The following is a 4,697-nucleotide window of genomic DNA, read 5'->3' on the forward strand; positions in this document are numbered from 1 at the left end:
AATGATTAAAAATTCAGAATAACATAGAAAATAAACCGTAGCTCAGATGAAAATATTTTCTACATGAAAGTTGCTTAGAACGACGAGACGAATCCGGACACGTAGCCCGTTCGTCTGCCACACATCCTTAGCATAGCGAACATGCAACTTTCCCCCTCTGGTTCATCTGTCCGAAAGCGCGAAACACTGGGGATACTTTCCCGGATGTTTCCCCCTTTCGTCGGTATCACCTACTACCGCGTTAGGGCACACCTAACACCACTCATTGTCATGTCATGCATCGTCATGCTTATGTTTGCATTGTATTTACTGTTTCTTCCCCCTCTTCTCTCCGGTAGACTACGAGACCGACGTTGCTGCTGCCCAGTTCGACTACGGAGTTGATAACCCCTCCTTCTTGCCAGAGCAACCAGGCAAGCCCCCCCTTGATCACCAGATATTGCCTTTTCCTCTCTATATTACTTGCATTAGAGTAGTGTAGCATGTTACTGTTCGGTTACTCCTATTCTGGTGCATAGCTTGTCATTGTTGCTACAGGCATTGATACCTTACCCGCAATCCTAAATGCTTAGTATAGAATGCTAGTTTATCATCCTTGGCCCTACATTCTTGTCAGTCTGCCTTGCTATACTATTGGGCCATGATCACTCGGGAGGTGATCACGGGTATATACTATACATATATACATACTATACAGATGGTGACTAAAGTCGGGTCGGCTCGTTGAGTACTCGCGAGTGATTCACGGATTGGGGGCTGAAAGGACCTTTGTCTCGATGGCCTCTGTGTGGATCTTTGTGGCGGAGTGACAGGGCAGGTTGAGACCACCTAGGCGAGAGGTGGGCTTGGCCCTGGTCGGCGTCCACGGTTACTTCATAATAACACGCTTAACGAGATCTTGGTATTTGATCTGAGTCTGGCCACTGGCCTATACGCACTAACCAACTACGCGGGAACAGTTATGGGCACTCGACGTCGTGGTATCAGTCGAAGCCTTTGTGACGTGAGCGACTGAGCGGCGCACGCCAGATTGGACCGCGTAATGTGACTTCCTTTGTAATGGAGGTTGCTAGGTCTGCTTCCGGCCGCCTCGCAACATGCAGGTGTGCAATGGGCGATGGGCCCAGACCCCTGTGTGTATAGGATTTAGACCGGCGTGCTGACCTCTCTGTTGTGCCTAGGTGGGGCTGCGACGTGTTGATCTTCCGAGGCCGGTCATGACCCAGGAAAGTGTTTCCGGCCAAATGGGATCGAGCGTGTTGGGAAATGTGGTGCACCCCTGCAGGGAAGTTTATCTATTAGAATAGTTGTGTCCCTCGGTAAAAGGACGACCCAGAGTTGTACCTTGACCTTATGACAACTAGAACCGGATACTTAATAAAACACACCCAGACAAGTTCCACAGACAACCCGGTGATCGCTTTTCCACAGGGCGACGAGGGGAGGATCGCCGGGTAGGATTATGCTATGCGATGCTACTTGGAGGACTTCAATCTACTCTCTTCTATATGCTGCAAGACGGAGGCTGCCAGAAGCGTAGTCTTCGATAGGACTAGCTATCCCCCTATTATTCTGGCATTCTGCAGTTCAGTCCATCGATATTGCCTCTTTACACATATACCCATGCATATGTAGTGTAGATCCTTGCTTGCGAGTACTTTGGATGAGTACTCACGGTTGCTTTGCTCCCTCTTTTCCCCCTTTTTCCTCTTCTTCTCGGATGCCGCAACCAGACGTTGGAGCCCAGGAGCCAGACGCCACCGTCGATGATGACTACTACACTGGCGGTGCCTACTACTACGTGCAGGCAGCTGACGACGACCAGGAGTACTTAGGAGGATCCCAGGCAGGAGGCCTGCGCCTCTTACGATCTGTATCCTAGTTTGTGCTAGCCATCTTATGGCAACTTGTTTAACTTATGTCTGTACTCAGATATTGTTGCTTCCGCTGACTCGTTTATGTCGAGCACTTGTATTCGAGCCATCGAGGCCCCTGGCTTGTAATATGATGCTTGTATGACTTATTTTACTTTTAAAGTTGTGTTGTGATATCTTCCCGTGAGTCCCTGATCTTGATCGTACACGTTTGCGTGCATGATTAGTGCACGATTGAATCGAGGGCGTCATACCAACGCAAGCTCAAGATGTAGCAAGTTACCGCGTAGTAACTCTCACGGGAATCACAACCGCCCGCCACGGCCGCAGCGGATCCGCCCGTGTGCTGAGGCCCGGTAGTGGCGGGGCCCGCCCACTATCATGTCCCATCAGGAGCATGGGGTGCCAGGCTGGCCAGGCTGACGTGCGCCGCATGGCGTGCTCGTGGCGGGTGACAGGCCTGGGGAAGCTTAGCAGGCACGCCATATGTTTCCCACCTTGGTGTTCAAAATTGGCGGACGTGCCCGCCTTGTCAAATCGACTCCGGTAGTCGGCGCGTCACAAGGCAGACCGAGCGTTCGTCCAAAGCACGGCAAGAGGGGAAGTTGCTGAGACTTCATGGCCCGTCGACCACGACGCCTCACCAGCTTTGGGGACTACTGTCGGAGTCATGGGCCACGGGTAGCCTCACCCGGGTCCCTGAGCCTTTCAAGACTTTGGGACGGCTTCGCCCCACGAGACCTCAGAATGAAGCGCCGCCCTCCGGTGGTCGGCTGGCTCTACGGCCGGCTGCCTGAGGATGGCCAAGCACCAGCACACGGCACCAAGGCGGGCCAACTCCTAAAATACGGCCTCCTAGATGCTGGCTTCTAGCAGGCGGCCACCCAGCTCCCTCAGAGTCTGCGCCCTTCATCAAGAGGACAAGACAGGGTGAGGCTAAAGTGTAGTCCCTCATCCCCGAATCCCGGACTTGGCATGGCCATAGTGCCCCGTACAGGCGGAGATCTCCGCACAGCGAGGCACTGTTGCCACTCCCCCCTTGACGTCACTCCTGACAAGCGGAGCCCTGTTCCCACGACGGCCTATCGGTACGGCCTATAGGCGGCGGGCCCTACCAGGCTGTGAGAGCCCGGAAGACGGCGGAGGCCGGACCAGCCGGACCTGAGGGAGGCCATCCTCCAGTAGGCGGCCAGTTCCTCCCTCGAAGCCCGTGCACCATTAACCAGATAAGACATGGAGTGGCTACAGTGATCTCCCACCAGGCGGCGGGACTGTAGCCACGCTCCACTGACCAAGCCTGCGTCATTAGCATCACGGCTACAGTGATCAGCCACCCACCAGATCTGCCAGCGGTGGGAGTGGCCTGTCGGCTCCGTACCAGACCAGTCGGCGGGGCCCACCAGGCGGCGGGCCCCAGCTGCCGGCAGAGAAGCCGGCGACCAGAGACAATGACAGCCGGGTCCAGCACCCGGCCATATTACCATTGTACCCCTAGGGGTAGGCCTATATAAACCCCCCAGGGCACCCATGCAAAGGGTTCCTGAGGGAGTCCTGGATTAGGGGGTGTCCGGATGGTCGGACTATGACCTTTGGCCGGACTCCCGGACTATGAAGATACAAGATTGAAGACTTCGTCCCGTGTCCGGATAGGGACTTTCCTTGGCGTGGAAGGCAAGCTTGGCGATACGATATGAAGATCTCCTCCCATTGTAACTGACTCTGCGTAACCCTAGCCCTCTCCGGTGTCTATATAAACCGGAGAGTTTTAGTCCGTAGGACGAAAAACAATCATACCATAGGCTAGCTTCTAGGGTTTAGCCTCTCTGATCTCGTGGTAGATCAACTCTTGTACTACCCATATCATCAATATTACTCAAGCAGGAGTAAGGTTTTACCTCCACCGAGAGGGCCCGAACCTAGGTAAAAACATCGTGTCCCTTGTCTCCTGTTACCATCCGCCTAGACGCACAGTTCGGGACCCCCTACCCGAGATCCGCCGGTTTTGACACGGACATTGGTGCTTTCGTTAAGAGTTCCTCTGTGTCGTCACCAATAGGAAGGATGCCGCACCCCGTCTTTAAAGACGGCGCTGTTGCTAAAGAAGCTTTGGCCGTCATCCAAACTCTCTGGCTAGGCAGGTTTGGGATGACTGCCTGTTCGGCCGCCGCGCCGGCGATGACCTCTCGGGTCATCCAAAGCAATCTCCAGATCAGCTCGGAACTCGCCGAGCAGTTAGTTCCGATGGAGCTTTCTTCCCTAAACGAGCTCTTGGATCGCATCGCCGCCCTGGGAGTCGCTACAGATTACGGCCAGATGGGGCTTAAACCCGATCAGAGAGAGATCAACTCTCCCCAGGTCACCCACCATGTTGAAGTGGTGGAAGAACAATGCGGCAAATCTTCGCCCATCCTAAGGACCAGATGTGTCCCGATTCCCGACCCCTCCAAGCCGGATATCCGTGGAGGGGAGGATGTCACCCAAGCCCTGAACCCGAAGTCAGGCAGCAGGCCTGATTCATTGAATAAAATCCAAGAAAACAAGCTTCCGGATTCGGAAATTTCTTGGCCCCTGAGTCTTAGATCGGGCGAGGTTCCGGATTTAAATCCACCCGCCCACACAACTATAAGGGATTTATCCCAAATACGGCAAGAGCCCCGAGAAATAGTACACCACTATTGGGCCAGATTCCTCCTGGTTATAAATAGGATAAAGGACTGCCGTGAGAAGGGTGCAATTACATTCTTCTGTAACAACTGCACGAACATCGGAATCGTCAACGCCATAAGTCGTCGTGAAATTACACGCTTCGCCGGCTTGATATCC

The sequence above is a fragment of the Triticum aestivum genome, chromosome 5B, assembly GCF_018294505.1.
Source record: "Triticum aestivum cultivar Chinese Spring chromosome 5B, IWGSC CS RefSeq v2.1, whole genome shotgun sequence".
NCBI lineage: Eukaryota > Viridiplantae > Streptophyta > Magnoliopsida > Poales > Poaceae > Triticum > Triticum aestivum.